This window comes from Takifugu flavidus, chromosome 13 (genome assembly GCF_003711565.1).
Source record: "Takifugu flavidus isolate HTHZ2018 chromosome 13, ASM371156v2, whole genome shotgun sequence".
NCBI classification, from domain to species: Eukaryota; Metazoa; Chordata; class Actinopteri; order Tetraodontiformes; family Tetraodontidae; genus Takifugu; species Takifugu flavidus.
This window is the reverse complement of record NC_079532.1, coordinates 11,839,234-11,861,096: the sequence shown is the minus strand read 5'-3', so window position 1 is coordinate 11,861,096 and position 21,863 is coordinate 11,839,234. Positions and strand designations below refer to the sequence as shown.

The 21,863-nt window shown below is 47.6% G+C and overlaps 1 long non-coding RNA gene across 20 annotated transcripts; it reads right to left on the bottom strand.

Moving 5' to 3' along the window:
- Positions 1–564: 564 nt before the first annotated feature.
- On the bottom strand, positions 565–19,161 carry LOC130536522 (uncharacterized). 20 transcript variants are annotated; one of them, XR_008953385.1, is made up of 6 exons: positions 13,437–19,161; positions 10,574–13,017; positions 2,701–10,428; positions 2,422–2,438; positions 2,312–2,338; positions 565–1,781 (listed from the first exon to the last, which is right to left on the bottom strand). It is a non-coding gene; the product is annotated as an uncharacterized LOC130536522 (long non-coding RNA). The 20 variants fall into 20 exon arrangements; XR_008953386.1 differs by having other exon boundaries at positions 565–913; XR_008953376.1 differs by having other exon boundaries at positions 565–913; positions 2,312–2,916; positions 3,059–3,158; positions 7,506–10,428.
- Positions 19,162–21,863: the final 2,702 nt, after the last annotated feature.

Sequence of the window (21,863 nt, the reverse complement as noted above, 5' to 3'; positions counted from 1 at the left end):
GCCCTATCGAGGAACATTTTAATCATCATGAACGGCACCTCCACGGGCTCCGGGAAAGCTGCTGCTCACTGGCAGAGCTCGTCTCCAGTCCCCAAGGTTAGATTGATTGCACTAACAGCCTCTTAATATAAGTATATTGTCTCCCTGCAGTGATATAAAATGGCGCTCTGAAGAGCAGCTTCAGCGCTTCATCAATAGAAACCGGATCAGAGGCAACCCGAGACTGGAGGATGTTAAAAAAGTCCAGCAGCTCCAACATGCCTGACTAAAAAAACGCTTCCCCAGCGTGCATGTCATCACTGTAAGTGCTGCTCTGCACGGGGAGCAACTACTTCAGACAATAAACAAGCTCAAACAAGCCAGACTCAATTCAGTTTAGGCATTTTCTCTCCAATTAGTGCATATTAGTGCAGCGCTGATAGTTTTAGTATTAAGGGTGCTACAATTAAGGTTAATGTGTTGCTGGTTAAAATATTCATTTTCGTTCTTGCTAACTATGCTAATTTAGGTAACAAGTGTCCGTTTCCAGGATTTTTAATGAAGCTGAGGCACAATAGAAAAAAACAACGGAAAATCATTTAATAGCAGTTCTGGACAAAAGGTACATGGCAAGAATCGACTTGATAAGAGATCAGAGTGATCTCTGATAAGGTTGCTATTGTGAAGTCTAATTTGTCTTCTCAGAACTCTTTTCCCTCAGATATTATTCAATATGAAGCTCCGAAGGATGTCTGGGAAGCTTAAAAGTCGCCATTGCATCCGTAGATTCCCATCGGATTGATTCAAACCTCCTCTTTTCCAACAGAAAACCCCTTTAAGTTGGAGCACGGACACAATTAGATGGAGTTGAAATTGACGAATGAAGAGTCTCCGCGCGTCCCGGCACTTCGAAGCTCTGTGAGCGAGGCGGCGTCTAGGATTAACAAGGACAGGTTGAATTACAGCTTGAGTTTGGGGGCAATTCAATAGGAAGTGAATCAATCTGAGGATTAATTGTTGCACCACATCCTGAGCTGCAGACACTCGATACAGCCAGAGGGACCTGCTGCTATAATGGAGGTGAAACACAGACAGCTCAGCCCTCCGCGCCTCCCAGTGCTTGTTTAAGGTTTAGAGGGGGTTAAAAGTGAGCGGCTACAGTCTGACTGTGCAGGCCCACACATTTGTCTTTGTCTTGAAGTCCTGATGCTTTCAATTTGTTCTAATTAAGTGACTTATTAATGCTTATTTTAGCCACATCCGAGGCCCTCTTGGAACGGCTCCCTCGGTTTGCTGGGACCAGTCGGAGGAGCTTCTCCGGTTGCAGCATCCGTGATGACCTTCAGGCGTCTGGGGGGCCTCCCTAAAGGTCTTCTTGCATGGACATTCACAAATATCTCCATATATATTTGCTCATGATAGATTAAACTGACCAGGGATCTTTTCTCATCAGCCTTTTATCCTGGGTTTTTCAGGTTTTTCAGGACACTCGTGACCCCATCCACACGCTCCAGTCCTCGCACACTGATGAAATACCACCTCCTGTTAGCTTAGCATCTTTTAGCGGAGTGGATGTCTACGCCAACATTCATTCTGGTCCATCTATTTTTAATCCTCTTTTGATTTTGGTTGAATTTGTCCCTAATTTATCTTCTGTTTGCTGCATCGTCTCAGATTAAAGGGATTTGAACAAGCGTCCTCTTGAGCTCCTCCAGGTGCGCCTCATCAATATGGATGAATCCGAAGCGTATCATCCACTGCGGCGGGTCATTTGTCGCGCCCGCGTCCGAGCAGATCGGGATCTGTTTGAATGAAATCGCGCTGTAATCTCACACACAATTGCTCGGCTTTTTTCAAAGCGTGGGTGGATCCGACCATTGTCTGTCCGTGACAAAAGGTATCTCCGACAAGGCGTTGGGAAATATAGCCGTCTTATCTGGGCGCCTTTCAGATAAAGACAAATGGGTCAATTTATTATGTAATTAGCTTCCCTAAAACGGTGTGTGTTTCCTGAATACCTGCCTTTTATCACGGCGTGCGCGGGATCGTGCACTTGGCTTTTGTTCTCTGTAAAAGTGATTCTGTTTGGACACGGTGGGATTGATTGATTCGCAGGTTCAGCCATTACTGGAATAGCTGTTCCACATTAATATGGAGGCAACAATGGAGGGAGAGGATGGAGGAGGACAGACGGCTGTGTGAGGATCTAAATTACTGGAAGAATGCTTAAGAAGTAATGAGCCACAGCAAGTCTATAAAAGGACAGGACACACACACACACACACACACACACACACACACACAGTGGATGCTGGAAGATTAACGGACTTACTGCATCAGTTTGTACCCAAAGAAGAAGCTGGTGAGAAAAAGACTAGAATAACAGAATGCAGGAAGAATAAATCTTATATTTTTAAATTGTGCTGTTAGATGGCAGCTTACCTGTCCCAGGCAATCACCTGTAAGCAGGTTAAAAAGAGGCATTTCATTTATGTTGCTGTTTCTTTAAGGCCAATAACACCCCGGGCGCAAGATCAAATTAGCTGGAGAACTATAATTTGCCAGAGCAATAAATCTTTTATTTTATCAAGGTGTTTCACCGAGGAATCAGAGCTGATAACAATAGTAAGAGCAACAATAACGTACCTTTTATTCCCTATAATCAAGTCCGCTTGTGTGAACTGAGGGCTTGGCTAAATAACTTCTAAAGCGTGCAATTACCTGGGACATAATTACCAGCGCACGCATTGAAGGGAGTTGCTTTGAATCGCAATTATTGTTCATCTCCAGCGTCGACGAGGAACCCAGCCGAGAACCCGTGATTGCTCTGGAGTACAGATGGAGTGTTTGTTTCCTCTGAGTGGCGACCCGCTGCCGCCACCCGCGTCAGCCCTCGCGGAGAATCGCCCCTGATGAGATCCTGCCAGATGATTGCGTCTAAAAATCGGAAACAAGGTGTCGTCGGCGTACAGGCGCATCACAAACTCCAGCAAAGGTTGCACACCTGATGGGACTGTAAAGCCTTTATACTATAACAATTATCGTTAAGTATAGATAGAGGGATGTGCGTCACACGTACGTCCAGCTAGTTTTTCCTCCCCCTTTGAGTGGCCCTCGAGCGGCTCCCCAGCTTCCCGTAATCATCGGCTCGGCGTCCCCGCTGTCGGCCGGAGAGCACTCTAGAGAGATTACAGGAGGTTTTTTTCACCTGGGTGTCTAAAATGGCGCATTCACGACGTCCTGGGGAGCGTTTCAACGCACGCTGGGATGGATTTGATGCTCGGCTGGGTGAGATCTCGGCAGGCGTCCGAGCCAGATTCTGTGCGTTCACAGCGAACTTCCTGCAGAGTGAGAATTAAATCCCACCAAAGCCCTTTTACACTCGCTCCAGTGTCACTGTGACACCTCTATATACATCTATATACATCTAATCTCAACAGAATATGTTAAAAACAGGCGATTATCTCCACTTAGTCCTTGTAACATTCATTAAAAATTCCATGTTTTATTCTCAAAGACCGTTTGTTGCCTGGTTGAACGTGAACAGGAGGTTTGTGGCCCGTCTGTATTCCCACCAGCTGCATTTTACTGGTTAAAGAACTTTATTGTTCTCTTAAACAGTGACCTTTGACCTCTGCCTTTACCCCACCTCTGAAGAGCAGAGGGCATCTACCAGATCCTGGGTTGGGTTGCGGTTGGTTCAGCATATTGAGGCATATTGAGGTTTTCTTCTTGGTAGCCCTCTGCGTGGCCACAGGCGACCTTCTGTGAGCCATGAATGGACTCCACAGACCCCCTAAACCTGTAAGTTACTGATCTCACACACCAGCCAGTCCTGGAGATCTATAAAGCTCCTTCTCTTTACTTTCCATGTTTGATCATTTAGACCAACCCATCTCTGTTAACAGGAAACCCATAAGAGATCCGTCACCCTCTATAATTACTATATGGGCTTCATCACTACACATGGGGGCATTCGAATCCTCAACTCAGTCACATTAAATCAACTTAAATCAGATGGAGCTCCGTTTTCCTCCCCCTGCAGTCACAAACACACGGACGCCGACTCTTTAAAGCGGTAATCACTTCACATATTCAATCAACCCAGCGAGGCGTCGGCAGCTAAAGAGGTCATTAATGCCGTTAAGCGGCGTAAGGCGTCTCACCAAGGTGCAGCTCATGCAAATGAGGTTCCGGATGAACTGATATGCTCCAATGAAAGTGAGTTTATGGCTCGTTAGAATGATCGGAGGGGCGGACGAGTGATGGTTCAGCCTTTATTTTCAATTTTCTGCCTGTTTCATCAGCATATAATAAATCCCGCTCCCTTTTCTTACGCGACTATCGACCCTCGTTCAGGCGTGCTTGTGATTACCTGCCAAGTTAGTGCACGCAAACCGCATCAACCGGCTCATTTTGCATAGTTTTGATGTCACATTTGCTCCCCCACCCACTGCTGAGGCCCATTTAAGATTGCAAATCCTTTTTCTTTTTTTCTTTTTTAGAAAGACGAGACAATAATCAAACACAAAAGCAGCAGATTAATACGGTCAATTACGCCAGAGCAGACAGGAATTGGTCTTCCTTCTTGTGGAAAACAGTCACTTCTGACACTTCTAGCAGGATGAACAGGTCGTGGACCCCTACGCTCCCAAAGCCCATGAAGAATTCATGGCGCCCGTTTCCTTCTGACACAGTATCAGCCACTCTAGACTCCATCAATACAATGAAATTAATACCACTTTAAGTATCTTTAGAGCAATCTCTCTTTTTCAGAGGCAATTAGATTACACGTATCTGTATTGACTGGGTGTTATACAGTATGTAAGCGATCTATTTTAATGGGATTAAAGCTTGTTGTTTGAGCAGGATGGCTCTCAATGTGTCAGCAACAGTGTGTCCGCTGAGCTTTAACATCTGAACCCTCTGCTTTGGGATGCGATCGTGTCTCCGCGCCATCATCGCGGCTGAAGGCAAGCGCCAGGCAGCAGATCCAATCACACGGCGGTAATTAACTTCCCAGCCCGCGCAGGGTTGTTTCCCTGCAAATCCCTCTGTCGCCTATCTGCCGCCTTTCCGCCGTCGTCCCCTGGAAGATTTAAAACCAAATTGAGTTTGCGTGTAATCCACCTCAGCCGTCCGCAAATGCTAATTCACTGTCAAGGGGTGCAAACCAGCTGTGCAGCAGGGCCCAGCGGCGACGCCGGTGTGTGACGGAGACGGAGCAGCAGCCAGGTCGTGCGTGCGTGTAGATTTAGCATCTGAACGTCAACACTCGCCTCTTGAAATCTACACTTAAATCTATCACAGCGGCTCTGACTGGCGTGAGAGGACACGAGGGACAGAAAATATGCTAAAGAACTCATCCTAAATGCTTGGTGGTGGTGTTTACAATCCGGATATTAGGCGATCCTGGACTTAGGAGTCAGAAAAAGAAGATGGCCAGTGCACTTTAGCCGTTGCTTTGGCGACTGAGACAAGCTTTACTGCTCTCAAAGGCTCAGCTCTCCCCAAAAGAACAACATGCAGGTGCATAAAATCTGATACTCTGATACGCTCTGTGAATGGTGGGGGGCTGTCGGTGCGACGGCTCCTATGAATCCTTTAAAGAGATGCCTCATTTGCAGACAGATTAGCAGGGAGCAGGAATACGGCTGTTTTGGTTTCCCTTTAAAGCAGCAGGACAGTGTGACAGAGCATCCTGACCCCCGGTTAAGCAGCAGCGTCTGAAGACTTAATTAAGGTCACAGCACCGGAGCCCAGAACGTCCCGCCTCCCAGCCCATTAGCATTTCTCTCCACTCAATATGTTGATGTGAGCTAATGATTTATAATTAATCATGTTCCGAGGATAACATCTCTGAAATAAGGCTGGAATTGGATTTTCAATCGTATGAGCGAGCTCCACAAACAAACGGTAAAAGCCCCATCGCTGCCGCCTCCATATGAATTCGGGCTGCTTCCTCCGGCGTGCTTTTACCTGTAAGGAGAGGAGTGTGCTGCAGGGATCGTTTACCGACGCTGGCGTCTCCGGTTTTGGAGATCAGAGGGCGAATCCCGAGGGGGCGCTGATGCAGACTCACACTTTTGGTTTGAGGATATTACGTTGCCCCGTCATCCCCTCTTCCATCAAGTTCAGAGAAACAGAGCCCGCGTGTCATTGAATATTTATCATGTATCTGATTTGTGAGGGGGGGGGGGGATTCCTGAGAACCCACCACCCCCGAGGCCTGCAATTCAACACCCTGTAATAGAAGCCAGAAAATGTCTGTCATTTTCTGCCTCCGGGACATGGTTAATTAATTACAAGTTGGCCTGTGCGCTTAAGTCTGCGAAAACCTCTCTACATTACTTTACAAATGGATGCCAGCTCTGCCGGGATGGGGGGGGGGGGGGTACAGCACCAGACTGAGTTGCAGCTCGGATCCTTAGGAGGCAGCTCACTATCTTCTTTTGATCGTTTCTCTGCGGCATTCTTGTCTGCGTACACACTCCCATCACATCGAGACACACACCCACACTGGAAAAGGCTGGAAATATTGTGGTGGAACACAGCATATTGGAAAATGTGTGTAGCTAATTCAGCAGGTTGTTTGGGAGGTCCCTGTGACCCACCCATGACAGCATGTCTAGTTAGCAACACAAACGCTAAAATCAGATCAAGAGACGTTTGCTGCTGCTGCTGCTGATGATGATGATGACAGTGAGGAGGAGGAGGAGGATGGTGGTGGTGATCAGGCATTATTTACTTTAAGCCAGAAATTAGAGGTTTGCTCGCTGAGACGCTCCTGATCAAGCATCTTCGGCGGTGAGTGGTGGACTCTTCTGATAGGGAGTCTTTCATAAGACGACAAAGACGAACTGTAGCCAAAATAAAAATGCTGCTTAGGCTCTCGGTCTGGCCCTCAAGCTCCTCAGTCTATTGAAGCACAGACATCATCACCCAGGTCCTGGATGCACCCACTACAGATCACAGAGATTGTCTGTTTGGAAGCAAATACCAAAATGACCATTTGTGTTATTTACTACAAACCAAGCTAGTGTGTGTGCGTGTGTGTGTGTGTGTGTGTGTTCGATGTCTCCAATCTTCCCCACACAGCTCAGTTAGAACCACTCCAACGCAGAGGACATTGATTTTCTGCAACAGGAGCATTAGCGATCCTCGAGTCCAGGGTATTAAACTCAAATCACCGTGTTCTATTGTTTGGCATGTCGTATCGATTGTTTCCCAGGTTTCACCGTCAAGAGTGAAAATCTGTAGCCCCAACAACCTTACATGCACGGGAGTGGATCATTTGAAAACAAATGAGTTGTGCAAAGTGATACAAAATGGCTGTTTCCATTCCGCCTTCTGGTTTTTGGGGGGTTTAAACGTGAGATTTAAGCAGCTTCTATTACAGTCAAACCCAACTGTGGGTGAGAAGAACAGAAAAAAGTGGTTCAAAGGCTGAATTTCTGGTCATCATTGTGGAGGTTTGATCAAAACTGGAGTTTTAATTAATTAAAACATGATGGTGAGCGACTCACCTGCGGGAAACGATAAGCATGTAAGCTCCCGTCCTCTCTGGAAAAAAAAGAGGCTTTATTTAAAACAAAAGATAAAACAATAAGCTTTCTACACAATGCACCTATTGGTGGGGGTCACCTTGGCTCCGGTCATTTAACACGCTTTGTTTTTTGACTGACATTTACAAAACAGACCTCATCACACGACTCACATTGTTTCGAACCCAGGCGAGTTCACGCCCCCGATCGTGCGTATCCGACGGTCGACGTGGGATTTTCTCGGCGAGCTCCGAGCTGCGGGAGAGCGGCGAGGAAAATACGGTTATTTGCCCTCAATTCAACTGCGTGGCTAAGCCTTGTTTTGTTCCGCCTGTTGGATTCTACGCTGAAGAATGGAACCTACCATTATCCTCCGTTTCCCTGGCTGAGTTATTCATCGCACTCTCCCGCTGTGTGGACTAAATAAAAAGGCCTGCGGTGCCTGGATAACCTCCCCCTTCATCCACCGTAGGGTCCCTCGCAAAGCTAATGGTCACACTGAGGCCTGTCAGCCCCCTTCCAAGCCCGTCCTTTGTGCGGTCTCACCCCTGCTGCCCTGCACCATCCTACAAATGTCAAAGAATATTGATTTGGCTTGGAGTGACTTCTCTGCGACGCTGCCTTTGTGCTGCTGTCACAAAGAGAATATCCTGACCTTCATACCAGCCATCAGCTATCAATATTTGATTGCAAACCGCTAAAGTTCTGCTTGTGTCTTGCGTACGTAAAAACACCACAGCCGACCTTACCTGCAACAATACCACCCCCCTCCCTGTTTATCGTTTTAAGACAGGGCACGAATGTTCGCTTAAGACGTTGCTTTTCTGAGAGGAGCACATCGACATCGCTCCTATTTCAGGCCGATATTTGCTTCTTAGTGGCGAGACAAACCAGGGGAGGGACAAAGGAAGGACAGGCGTGTAGTGTTGTGGTGGCTACGCTGGCGGAGATCCTTTATGTGAAATCCTCGGCGCGAAAATGCGACACGGCGACCGATAAATTGCCCCATTATTCGCCGGCGCGAAACAACAACAGTGGCTTTTATCGGGAGTAATTGTTGCGCCGTCTCGCCGTGGCACGCTGCCCACCTTCGTGAGGTCTTGCATGGCTGGCATCTAATTGTTTCTGCAGAATAAAAAAAAAAAGTCATTAGGAGTCGGTTGACTGGAAAGACTTGGAGGAACGTGGCGGAAGACACTTGATAACCCCCACGTTCCCGTCAGGGGAGTTTATTTAGAATCCTCTTCCAGAGACAGCCAGAACATCAAGCCCCTTGATTTCCCCGAGGTGTAATGATATCAGCTCCCGTGATTATCTTCTCGCACAAATACACTGAGAGGAAGTGCACGTTTGCGACGTCTAAAGGAACAAACCAAAGGTGCCGATCAAATCGGAGGGCAGAAAACACCTCTTTCATATCTATCCGACAGTCATGGGTCTGAATCCAGGGGCGGTGTGGACCCTCTGCTCCTGCCCTGCTCACTCAGGGGAGCACTTCCCTGTCACTCCCGATCCATCCGTCGCATCTCCGTCCCTCATTCATTCCTGCTTCATGATCTTTGCTGGAGACAGGAGATGGTGGGCTCAGAGAGAGACGCTTGACTCTTCGCTCTGCTCAGACCAACCTCGGTTAGAGGGTCTTCCCCTTCTGAAGCCCCGCCCCACACGACTGCAACAACAGCCAGGTTTCATCCATGGGACCAGCGAGACTGGTCCTCTTCTAATGCAAATATTGAGAAAATGATAGGTTGCTCCAGCTCCAGCAGATTGGAAACTGCTTTTCTCGTGTTTTCCCTGCCGTCACATTCAGCATCTGTTTCAGCAGATGCATCGCAGCAGCATCATGGAGGAGGAAGGTTAAAATGAAACGGAAGCTCGGGTTTTATTCCCCACAAAGACCTCAGCATGTTTACTAAAGAAGGACAACACGAGAGAGACGAATCTCCTTGATCATCCTGTTTTGTGTGGCTGAAATACTCATTTGCTTTCTTAAATTAGAACATGTTACATTTAATCTTAGAAGGAGCTTACCAGATGCTGCTGGTAGCTCAGTCTGTTGGGAACTGAACACCCTCAGAGCACTGCCGAGGTTCCCTTGAGCAAGGTACCAAACCCACAAATGAGAAGAAGATGAGACGAGGTGCTGACCAAGTGGTTCCTGACTCATCTCAGGGACTTTAACAGGGTCAAACAGACAGACTCCGACTCCATCGAGACGCTTTGGGCTTTAACTTTTGTTTGTCTGGAGAAAGTGAGGCAACGTCGACCATCTCAGCAGCACATCGGGCGGAGCGTGCAGGATATTAGGTTACACAACCACCAAAATGATTAAAGCCTTTTGGAAACCTTTGCAAACGTTCTTTTAAACCTAAAACCAGATGCAGTCGAAGCTGCTTTTCTTACATCTACTTTAGCTACTGAGGGATCTGCTAATGTCTAAACCTCCAGCCTTTAGCTCTGTATTTTTTTTCAAATCCTCCCCCACTTTTCTCAGAAGCTTTCACTCCTCTGTGAGCCACTTTATTGCTTTTTCTGTTTCATTTAAGCTGAAAGGTGAATTAATTCTGCGTGTCTGTTCTATTAGGAGAGTGTTGAAAACTATAAATAAATGATCACACTTTGACAGATGATCCAGGATTATTCTGACAGAGCAGAATTATTTGCTCACTCAAATGAGTGCTGGTTTAACACAGGTGAGGATTAATCAAACCTCGGAAACAAGGAAAAGGAAACCGACGTCCGCATTAGATTGATGAGCGGTTTGTCCATTCATGTTCCTGTCAGAACTTCCCTTGGGGTCACATGACGACCTGTGAAAAACACCAAGTCATTTCCTGCTTTAGATTCAGCTGGCGTGTCACAGGATTTCCAGTCGTAACCCCAAAGGTTGCATCAGGTGGTTAAGCTGTGAGGTAAAAATCAATACAGCATTAAACAAATGACGTTAAACCAAAGGGGCGATAAATAAATGCCATCACGTGTGGCGTTAAAACGGGGCCTAATCTAAGCTGACGCACTCACCCTGCAGCTGACAAAAATGGACGAGCTACTGTGTCGCTAAAGCCTCGTGTTGTTCAGCACCTTCGTGTTTTTGATGCACACTGAGACAAAGGGTCTCTTTCTGAAACCGCGTGACCACCTTTCAAGACGGAAAGGCTGCAGGTTGGTCCCCCTTTTAGGCTGAAATGAGACCACGCTGGTCATCTGCCCTCCTGGACGGAGCTAAATCTGGCCGCCTGGTTGGTTTCCGCGCCCATTTCCTCTAGACAAGAGGTCAGCACACCACAGCACCATAATTACATTTCCCCCAACAAGATTAGGTCATTTTTGGCCGAGAGACTTTCAGAATTGCCCCCTGATTAGTCGTTGCCATCACGGTGTAGAAAAAAGGTCACCGAGGCTGCCATTTAGACGCCATTTGCGCTCGTAATCCCTCGACGCCCCACGTCGGTGTCGTCCCCGCACCTCTGAGAGCAGAGCAGGCGGATTGTCACCTCTGTCTCATATTGTCTGAATCCTAATTGTCCGTGTGTTCCCTTCAACGCACACCAAATTGAAAATCGCAAACAAAGAAACGGCGGCGCGTTTTACCTCCCTGCGCGGGTTTTTTCCTTTCAGCCTGCAGAGAAAAGGGGAAGCTAATTATCTGTGACTGAATAAATGTGACTTCATTTGCTGGGGAAGAAAAATAGACGCGGAGATGGTGCATTGTCTGGCAGCCATTGTGTCTTTCTCATTCTCACCTCTCATTAAGCTTCGAAGAGGCTTTAAGAAAAAATCCATCAAGCTCTGTCTCCCCCAACGGACGAATCCTCCTGCTGGTTTTTAGCTTTAGCTACTGCAGAAGCTGTTTGCTATCTTGAGAAGACATTTGAAAGCCTCATTGCAAAGATATTTTCACTCAATTGGAGTTTCTACCGTATATGCTGTTGGGGTAATAGTATATATTGCATGCATCTAATCTAATTTCTAATTTCAGCTGTTTCCACTGCAGGGACTTTTATCATTACCCGGGACTTTGAAAAACCTCGGCCTGTTTCGAGCAAAATTACCCAGAAATTAAAAAAAAAAAAACTTTCCCCCAACCACAAAATTTTCCTGAAAAAACTACCCAGTAGGAGGGGAGGACCTTATTAGGTGGACTAATGTTCTTGAGGGGCTGAGCTGTGCTGAGGAACATTGATTAGTGGAATGTTCTAGCAGAACCCCCCTACTTCATTGTTCGCCTGCCCTGTTAAAGCCAGTGTGGGGCTACAAACTTATTTGTATCATTTAAACAAGCTTTCTGAGGTATGAGCTAGGGGGGGTAGACAAGAAGGCGAGTCTATGGAAGAATAGCCAGGGACAAAAGTAACCACATTGATTGGAAGCAGTTTCTTTTGCTACTTCCCCCATTTGTCTTCAGCCTGTTTTAAATGCAGTGTTTTTTTTAACCCCAGGTAAATCAGTTTCTGTACGTTACTCTTCCTTGGAAATATTGGTAGAAAAGGGTCAGTAAATAGAATCTTACTCATGGCTAACACGAGGATCTTTGCTAAAATTTGTAGTCTTTTCACGAAGTCGCCCCGCTCATCTTTGATGAGTTTGTCCATGTTAAAGCAATTTAGCAGCTTTCGGATGGGGGCTTATTAAAGACTTATGTTAGAAAAGCGTCATCGAAGTATCGCAACATGTGTTTCATTGTTCTGTGCTATGCACGAGCCAACCCGCCCTGAGGTCTTTGACATTTCACATAACAGATGATGTGAATAACCCCGTGTGACTGTTGGTCCTCCAATTTGTTCTGCCGTTTCTCTGGTTCCAGAAGGTGCCTCTGGCCTGAAGCGGCGTGTGCTGTGGAGGTGGTTGAAGTAAGATTTACCCACGTCTGCAAGGCGTTCTGGTCATCACTCCGAACTCCCCTCACTCATCCTTTAAGCAGAAGCCTAGAACCGTGTTCAAACAAGTTCTTTTTCCAGGTTTTTTTTTTAAACCCTTCAATCCTAGCAGCGTTCTGTGTGATAAACAGTCAGGATAAAAAAGTCATTCAGCTATCAGCGCTTATACAGAATATCTTATTTACGTGGGCCCGAGTCCGAGACTATCGCAACAACTGCCACTCCACCTTCATTTCCTGTCCAGTCCCAGTGTTGGTTCTCCCTCAGACGACCTCTCACACAGTGAACCCCATGAATGGACAATAGTGCCCTTCAGCGGGGCCCCATGGCCACGGCAGAGGCCTGCAGCTGGAGCCCAGAGAGAGGCTCGGCTGGCCCGAGGCTGCGCCAGCAGCTGAGCGAGATCACCGGGCCGCCACGGGGAATTTTGGGAAGCGCTCAGGGAGTTCACAGATGTGAGGGATGAAATGTGGAGCCGGTGCCAACCGGGATGATCGGGATTTGGAGCTGTTTATTAGATGCAGCACAGAAGTGGCCTTTGACAGGTGCACAGGGGCCGGTCGGAGGATCCGGCGCTGACCGGTGTGAAGATGGACCACAGGAAAGCTCTGGGGTATCTTTCATCAAACAAAGGAAGCAGAGGATTAGACCAGCTGCTACGAAATCCTCTGGATTACTTCCCGGGTGTCCACAAAAGTTTCTAGATTTTAAGGTTTGGGGTGACATATTGACAAATAATATGGAGTCTAACAAGCCTCATGACTAGAAACAACTTCTCAGATTGGAGCGCTCATGCATGTCGAGGGATCTTTAAAAGAGAAAATAGCAGGTATTTGCTGCTGAGTCAGGAAAAATACAACTTCTGTTCCCCTATTGTTGCGACAGCTCCATGTTGTGAGTGTAATGACGTCCCCCCACTCACAACGCAGAAACCATACATGAAGAGGCTGTTTGGTCTTCTTTCAGTAAGATTTACAGTGAGCAGCACTGATTTAAAAAGCAGATGAGTTCCTCGCATGTACATCTGGGTATTTACCTGCTTTGTATCCATCTGAGACCTGCAAACGTCACATCTGGATACACATATATGCAGACTGTTAGCAGCTTCAGACGTACAGTGCAGGTTACAGCTTGTCGATGAAGGCTGCAGATTTTCGGTCCAAAGTGGAGCTTCAGTCCAATGTTCTCCCCACTTTTGTCGAGGTAATGTACTCCTGCAAGACGAAAAGTCAGTGAAGAACCAAGTCCGACTGAACTGAAACATCAAGGCGACTGAAGGAGGCTAGCTGACAGCAAGCACACGCTATGTAATTACAGTTATGTAAATGGGAATTATAGTGTTGTAATGTTGTTGGTATCGTTAGGCAACCGTCTTTCAGCAGGTCTTTATGGATAATCCACCACTTTTAAGATAACACATTAAATGAAAGAATGCTTGAAGCGTGCCTGGATTTAAAAATTCAGCTCAAACATCCCCAAAGCCCCCTCCCCCTGTTGGCAGGATCCGGTACTGGTGTTATATTCCCTTTTTTCCACAATATTCATAAAGTGAAATCTGAAACAGACAAACACTTTTCACAAGCTTGCTCTCCATCTTAAGTGCTGTGACAACGGACCTCTAAATTACTTGGTAACAAATTAGATGTGTGTTTTTAACATGACAGCATATCCGTGTGTTCCAAGAAGAAACAAGGAGCCACCAAAGCAAACAGCCACTTGGCATGTTTGACTTTGGTGTCTTCGTCTTTTTAATTAGAGGAGAAAATCAATTATGACTAAATCACTCCAAACGCATCTTATCTTTGCTTGCCAGGGAGATACTTAGTAGTCTGTATCTGCGGGGTGAGGGCGGGAAAATATATATGCTAATGAGAAGCTGGGAGGGAATAAATCTCAAGTTTCGCCATCATCTTCATCATCATCTGCTGTCCAGGACGTCATTTCCTTTCAGAGGTTTCACAGCAAAATCATCCAAGTACTGCTCCTCCAAACGAGAGGTTCATTAGCATAATGGTGCGTGCTCCTGCCCAGCAAGGTCTTTTAATCAACCGCAGAGTTGGTGTAATTAGAAACAGGCGACTAATGGGTTCTGATGGACCCTCTTGGCGTCCCGTGACTTACAGTTGGCTGGTCTGATAAAAACGAGGAATGTCAATAGCAGCTGCGGCTGACAAATGCGGCCCTGTCGCGGGATCGTGGAAAGCAAACGAAAATAGGTTGACATCAATTTTAAAGCAGCTGCCTGGTGATGAATTGAGGACATTTTGATCTCCGCTCGTACCTCTGCCAATGGCGCTCATCGCAAGCTGTCATCGGCTGGCGTTAGCTTCCTGGATGTCAGACAAAGGCCTAATCTTCAACCCTCTGGAGGAGGAAAAAGCCAACCGGAAGGAAATCAACATTCTGTCTGCTGTTTCCATCTCTAACGACGTCTCTGTATTTTTTTTTCCCCTCCACAGGACATGTGGTGATTGGAGTGCTGCAAGGTAATAGGAGGAATCACATCCTGCAGAGCAGAGACGCAAGTGATCGGCTCTTTGGTTCCACTGAATAGGGGGAGAAAGATGTTAAAATTCATAGGATGGGGAAAGAAATCAGCTCCGGAATATATTACGCGGCATCAACTGTTCCAAGGGCGGGAAAGGTCAGACTGCTCTTCTGGCACACGGTCAAGCAGTCAATGGCTCTGTTGGAGGCACATCGCAGGAGTAACATCAGGGATTATCGCTGCAGAATAACTCCAAATAACAAACCTGCGAAGGCTTTCCTGGCCCTCCCATCACATACCTACGCCACCACATCATGTGTGGGCTAGATTCTGAGGCACAGGGGGCCTTGTCCACCACAGCTGCTGACCCGTTCCCTCTGTCAAATTTACCAGCCGATGCTCACCCACATGCTCAGGACTTCGATCGAAAGGGGTTAGCAAGCGTGTACCCCGCAGACTCAACCCTAATCTGTCCTCAGGCTGAGATTAATGCAGCCCAAGGCTTAGGGAAGTTCAACACAGACATGTTCTTTCAAAGGAAATTCACCGGGATACGTCACGGCAGGACTGCGAACTGCCCGACTTGTTTAATCGTGGATTGATATGAACAATAGTATCCAAGGAGACTAAACTAACACGCGCTGGTATTCCAGACAGGCAACCTCCCAAACATCAATCTTTGACGTTCTGTTTGCTTATGGACCTTCTGCTCCTAAGACACGTGAAGATCCCTCACACCCACACACACAGGAACACGCACGGCCCAAACACGACTTTCCGCCCTTCGTCATTTCACCTCCTAGCTAACAGCTCAACTCACTTTTCGCCCTCCCTCTTCAAAGGACAGCAGATTAAATTAACACCGCCGCCCCACCCGATCAGGCTCCGCCTCCTCGCGAGACCGGTTTCCCCGTGATTCAGTGTTTCAACACGGTGCGGAAGGGTAGGAGCGCGTTAGCGCCACGCCCCGCAGCTGTGCACCTGGACCTGCTCCCATTCCTGAATGGCAGTGAACCCACACACCTGTTCACACCTGAGGCCTACACCTCTGCAGGGCAGGTCCCCTCGCCCGCTCTTGTTTCATCCATCACCTCCTTTGAGTGACAGGGGGGCGAGGTTCCCAGGCAGCTCATACAAAATAAATTTGTCAGGACCGTCGCGCCAGGAAAGGTTTGTTGTGTGAGGTCCTGGAAGGCTTGATCGGGCGTAGTAAGTGTACATGCAGTATATTTTTAGCAGTCAAAGAAGGAGGGGTCGCATGTGTCAGTGGTGCTTTTGGGAGGTCTGCAAAAATGCTAGGCTATAAATATCAATCGCACGACTGGACTGTCGCGACCTCGTTAAATCAAAGAAACATCGACAAAAGGAGGAATGCAAGTTGACGAAGGGTAGAAACGAAAGCGTATTTGACAGGCGTAAGAAATGAACCACTTTGGTTTTGTGAAAGAGTCCCTATGCTGAGCTCTCTCATCGAGACCACGTGGGTGTGTTTTAATTAAATTTGAGTGACAGCGTTATCTCCCGCCAGCATAAACAACAGAACCAACACATCTCCTCTGGGTTTTCCAGTGTTAAAAATGATCACATTATAAATACATCGGCTCGGCTTTTAAACAAGTCCGCACCTGCTTCCTGAACGAAGCAAACTGGTATTTGGATGGCAACATTTCCGTGCCTTCACTTTCAACACTCCAGACAAATGTGCTCAGGTCCTCTCCTTCGCTGGGATCACGTTACACTTCTTTGTTTTTCCTGTTTACCCCGGCAGAGTGAGAAGATTTCACAGGGAGCGCTGACATCTGGGACCACCAGCGTTCACTGAGGGCTCTTTTCAAACCGGGCCCGCCCACTTCCACTGGAACACTCGACATTAAAAATGCCTCGATTCCTCATAAACATCTGTACGTATAGTTTGTGAATGTCTGTGTGTCGGTATGAAATAGCCTTAAGTGTAAAATGGTGAGAGGTTATGCTCTCTATTGGGGGGGCTTCTAGGCCACGCCCACTAGCAAGGGCCCCATTAAAAGTTCCTGATCAGTTTACTACATGTCCCAGAATGCCTCTTCCTGTTGATTTAGAGGTTGAGCTGAAGGACTGAACACTGTAAATGTGTCTTTTCTTGGAAAAGATAGAGAAAATATTTATATTTTAGCTTTTTACCAAACCTGCAATGATACAACGTCTTCATAAAAGCTTCAATGAACGATCCAAGAACCCAATGCTAACGGCATTTGTTCTCTATTGTCTTCATTTTCCAAGGACACGCTGGTTTAATTATCACCTCGTTGTAAGTTTGTTGGCGAATAAAGCCCCGTGTCTGACGGGAAGGCCGAGTGAATGGGCTCTGTTGTCGCCAGTTTGTGCTGGGAAAAGATTTATCTTTCCAGTTTGGCCACAGTCCTATTGAAGTACCTCCAAAATAAGGCTACCTTTCACTCTCCTCAGTCTCTCAGAATAATAAACATTCTCCTTTTCTCTCCATTTGTGTCCAACCGGTGCTCAACATTTGTCAAGGCTGCCACTGCTGAGAGCCCAATTAGAGGCCTGAAACCGCCCAGAGGGCTTACTTTTGGCTCTGTGATTGGGGCGACGAGTTGCCAAGTGCTGCCATGTGTACTGAAATCATTAGCAGCGCCCTGGCGCGTCACTCTGGGGCTCTAAATACTTAAAATCTCGATGGTTGCCTTTAAATTGATTAATCAGTCGCCTCTTAAAGCTGCTAATAGTGGAAGCTTTGGTCCGATTTTTGAATAACAAGAGGTGATTGCGTCAGTGATGGCAGCATTTCTGCAGACAGCTGGACGGTCCAAAACAGCCCGGGAACGCTCCCGGCCTCCTGCAACAAGTGTTTACGGTGTACGGAAGACCACCCACATACCGTCGACAACCCAGAATCACACTTTTCCTATTATTCCAGTCCAAACACTTCCCAAACCGTTCAGAGAGGCGGGGAATCCTTCTCCGAGGTCAATAGTAAAAAAATATAGAACTCCCCGAGTATGAGCAACAAAATGTGCAACAAAAGCAGAGATATCGGAACTTTCGTGGGATTTTTTTTTGTCCCAGCAACGATTCGCTGATCAGGAAATGAGCGAATATGCAAACCGAGGCAGCAACGCATGAGCGAAATAGGTTCAACACATCAAGGGTATGAAGCACTGGGGGTGGAAACATATCAAGGGCCTCAGCCTTTAAGGCGGGGGGGGGCTGACCTTTAGTTAAAAAGCAGCCCCGGACTGCATCGCCTTTGAACCCGGCTCCTTCAGAGGTTTTCTCTGTGATGCGACCACCCTGAGCAGCTCACTGCAAACGCTGGCGTCGCCCAGGAAACCGCCCCTCTGTGCCTCTGCCAATGGGCTGTCGCTGCCGCTCTACCAGAACCCGAGTCATTCAGCCTGTCCTGTAGGCGCTCCGTTCATATGTAAAACACATGTTTATCTCTCTGTCTGTACACACAAGCACACACCAAACACAAGCGTCAGCCCCCCCCCCCCCCCCCCCCCCCCAACACACACACACACACTCGTCACTTCACATTTGCAACAGTTCTGTTTCTATTTCATTGATGCTGCAACAGAACTTCTACCAACTCATTTATGTATTTGGGTGGTCCTGACTAAATCTTCCAAAATTCCACCCTATTCCCTGTTTGACTGGATTCATCTATCATCGAAATGGCTTTAAACAGTTTAAAACTCTTATCTGCTGGCCGTGTTTGCCCAGCCTGTATCCTCCATCTTGGAAGCGGTCGGTGTTTTTGTGATTCCTATCAGGTGTGACAGTCTTTACGCTCCGTAATATCTTCGCTGCAGCTCCTCTTCGAGGAAAACGGAGATGAAAGGGATCGTATCTGCACGCTCGGTGGCAACAAAGGCTGATACGTCGTCCTCGCCGCCTCGGACGGCCCGATTAGGATCTCGCCACAGCACGTTTCCGCACTTTCATCCCGGACCTGCGCTGTTATTTCTCCGCTCCACTGGGGGAGGCAGAGCAGGGCTTGGTGTAAACACCTCGCGAGGGCTTTCACTCCCTCGCTCCCCGTGCAGGTGGAACGCTGCGCCCCCCTCCCCCCCACCCCGGTACGAGTGTCTTTTCAGCGGGTTCGGGGGGTCACCGTTTTCCCACCAGGGAAAATCTTGTTTCAGCACCTACATGATGATGCACGACGCGCTCTGGGCTTTCAGACCGGTGGCTTTCAATGAGAATTCCTCTGTTTCTGTTCTTCCAGAGGGCCAGTGAATACAAAATCAGCATCTCTATGAAACGCTCCCACCCTGCACAACACACACACACACACACACACACACACACACACACACACACACACACCCTAAGCTCCAAATAACCCCGGCTCCCTTCCCCCCACCCAGCCACTATTCTGTGAAGTTAGGAATCCATAGGAGGTTTATTTGAGATGCAGGCACAAGTGTGAGAACAGCGGGCTTGGGAAAAACCCCTTCCTCTGGCCTGAATGGAGAGGGCTTGAAAAACCGGACGTTTTCCAGGAACTCCTTCAGCGGCGGGGCCTCGTCCTCTGTCAGCCGCTTCCATTCGGGGTGGGGAGAAATAAAGCTTCATTATTGCCTTATTTGTCTGAGTTTCATTTAAAGTCCTCCCAATGCTCCAGTTTCCAACCAGAATAATAATGGTGACGGTCCAGTCTGCCCTCAGCTGGCGAGGTCACAGATCAGATGCTTCACCCACAGCCGAGGCTCTGCTTAGCTACTGCTGCTCCTAATTGAAAAGAAAAAGTCAGTCGCCGTGGTACCCAGCTGCTCCATTCAGCCCCGTTCCCATTTACGCCGCCTGAAAACATCAAAGCGGGTCACTGTCAGAACCCAGAAAGCCTTTAGACTGGGCTTCACCGGCAGCAGTTCAACCGTCAGGACATGAATAATTCATGGCATCGATGAATTACAGGCTCCTCATGTGGTTCCTCGTGTGAAAATATGTCACAGAGAAGACTTCCTCCTTTCCCTCCTCACCGAACGGAATTTAGCGGCTAACTCGCTCACGCGAACCTCACGTCCGTTCTTGTGTTGAGTTTGAAAAGTTGTGATTTTCCCACCACTGATGCAGAGAAGACGTTCTCAGAAGCTTGACGACCTGCATCATGAGGTCTCGCAGCTATTTTTCTTTAATTTTAAAACCCCTTGATCAAAAAGAGAAATTCCCTTCGGTGTCTTTGTTCTTCCGTCTGGTCCGACTGCACTCGAATAGGAGCCGATTTTGACAAGTAAACACTGAAAACGTGCTTGTGTTTTCCTTCCAAACCGACCTGGAGCGCTCGGCTGGCTCGTGGCGGAGTGGCGTGATTGATACCGTCTTGCGAGTGTTGTGGCTTTCTGGGAACAAAAATCCCCGGAGAGGACGCTGACGCAAGCGCAGCTCTGCAGAGACATTCCACATTTGTGTTCCATTCAGGCTGCTGCGCTTGATTTGTGTCTGCATGAGTGGGGGGGGGGGTTCGGCACGTTGGACTGGTGACATGAGAGGAAAATCCGTTCCATGATGGAACGACCTCGATGACAACATGAGCCACAGGCGCACACGTGCGATCCCATGTCCTCCAAGAGGACAAATCCCATGACGTTTGTGTCCGTAGGTGGTATTTGGAGTCAAGAAATGCATCAATAAGTCGGAGCAAATGATTTTCTAGTTAGCAGTCTAGCACTACTAGCACTACTACACCTGCGGGGATGTGGGGGAGGGGGGGGGCAGAAAGTTTGGGGTTCACACCTGCTCTGCTGCACATGCAATGATGTTTTGTAAAGTTTTACAGCATTTAATGTTTTGCATGTACAGATTTAGGAGCAAAAACAGGGAGATTATTACTACTTATATCACTGTAGATTATGCAACGCTATTAACTAGCTGCTGTCTAACACGTTTATATTATATATTATTATAATATATTTATTCTCTTATTTATAATAAAGCACTAATACACCTTATTCAATGTGATGGTTAATCAATATATGTTGCCTAAAGTGTTCCATGATATCACTCATATGTATCAATTAACATTATTCGACATGATAGAGTAAATATGATAATAATGTTTATAAGCGCATCAGGAATTATTTTATCCTCCTCCCTCGTCTCCTTTGTAGCTAATGAAAAACGAACCAGTTGGGGGAAACGGCTTTTTGGGAGGTCTGCGGCTTTAATTAACACCGAGTTTGGGGCGGACAGCTGTGATGGCGGCGGACGGGCCCGTCGCAGGTGCTGCGCCGGCGCGGGCGGGAATGCGCAGGGAGGGCTTGACAGAAGAGGCCATGTGCAAAAATAAAACGACAGGTGGTTGGTCTGAGCCGACGCCAGGCTGCCAAAAGGAGTTTGCCTTGGGGAACCTCGTGGAAGCGCGACGGCCTGAATGGAAATGGCAGCGTTTAAATCCGTTCGACGTCGGAAAACAAGGGGAGCTTCTTTACCTGTTCTGGGGCTTCATGAACGGGCTGAAAATGTGGGTGTGTGCAGACTTTAAAAGGGGGGTTTTAAGAGGCCTTCTCTCTGTGATGTTTTAAACACGTTAGCTGAAGATTGAAGCGAGTTTTAGAGAAGGGTCGGCTCCTTTGTGCAGCTGCGGGACACACAGGAGATTTTGTGTATTTTCTGTGTGCAGAAACGTGACATCGTCCGTGACTGTGGCAGCTGTGCTCTAAACCTCACAGCTTCCAGCTGAAGCAAACATCCCCAGGTGCGCCGCAGCGCTAACGCTGGAGCGCTTTTCTCTTGGAGGTGCCTGCAAGTTTAGGAGCAGAAACATATTTGATTTTACTCAGCCCGCTCACACACGAGTGTCAGCCAATGAAAACATGTTGGACGGAGCGTTCCTGCCAGGCTGGAGTGGTGGGAGAAGTGCAAGACGGCTCAAAATTAGCAGAAGAAGCACAATAATTCCTTTCATTTTGAGCGCTTAGCAAACGCTCAATGAGCGGAGAAGCCCTCTGCGACTGCGGTGCGTTTATTGTT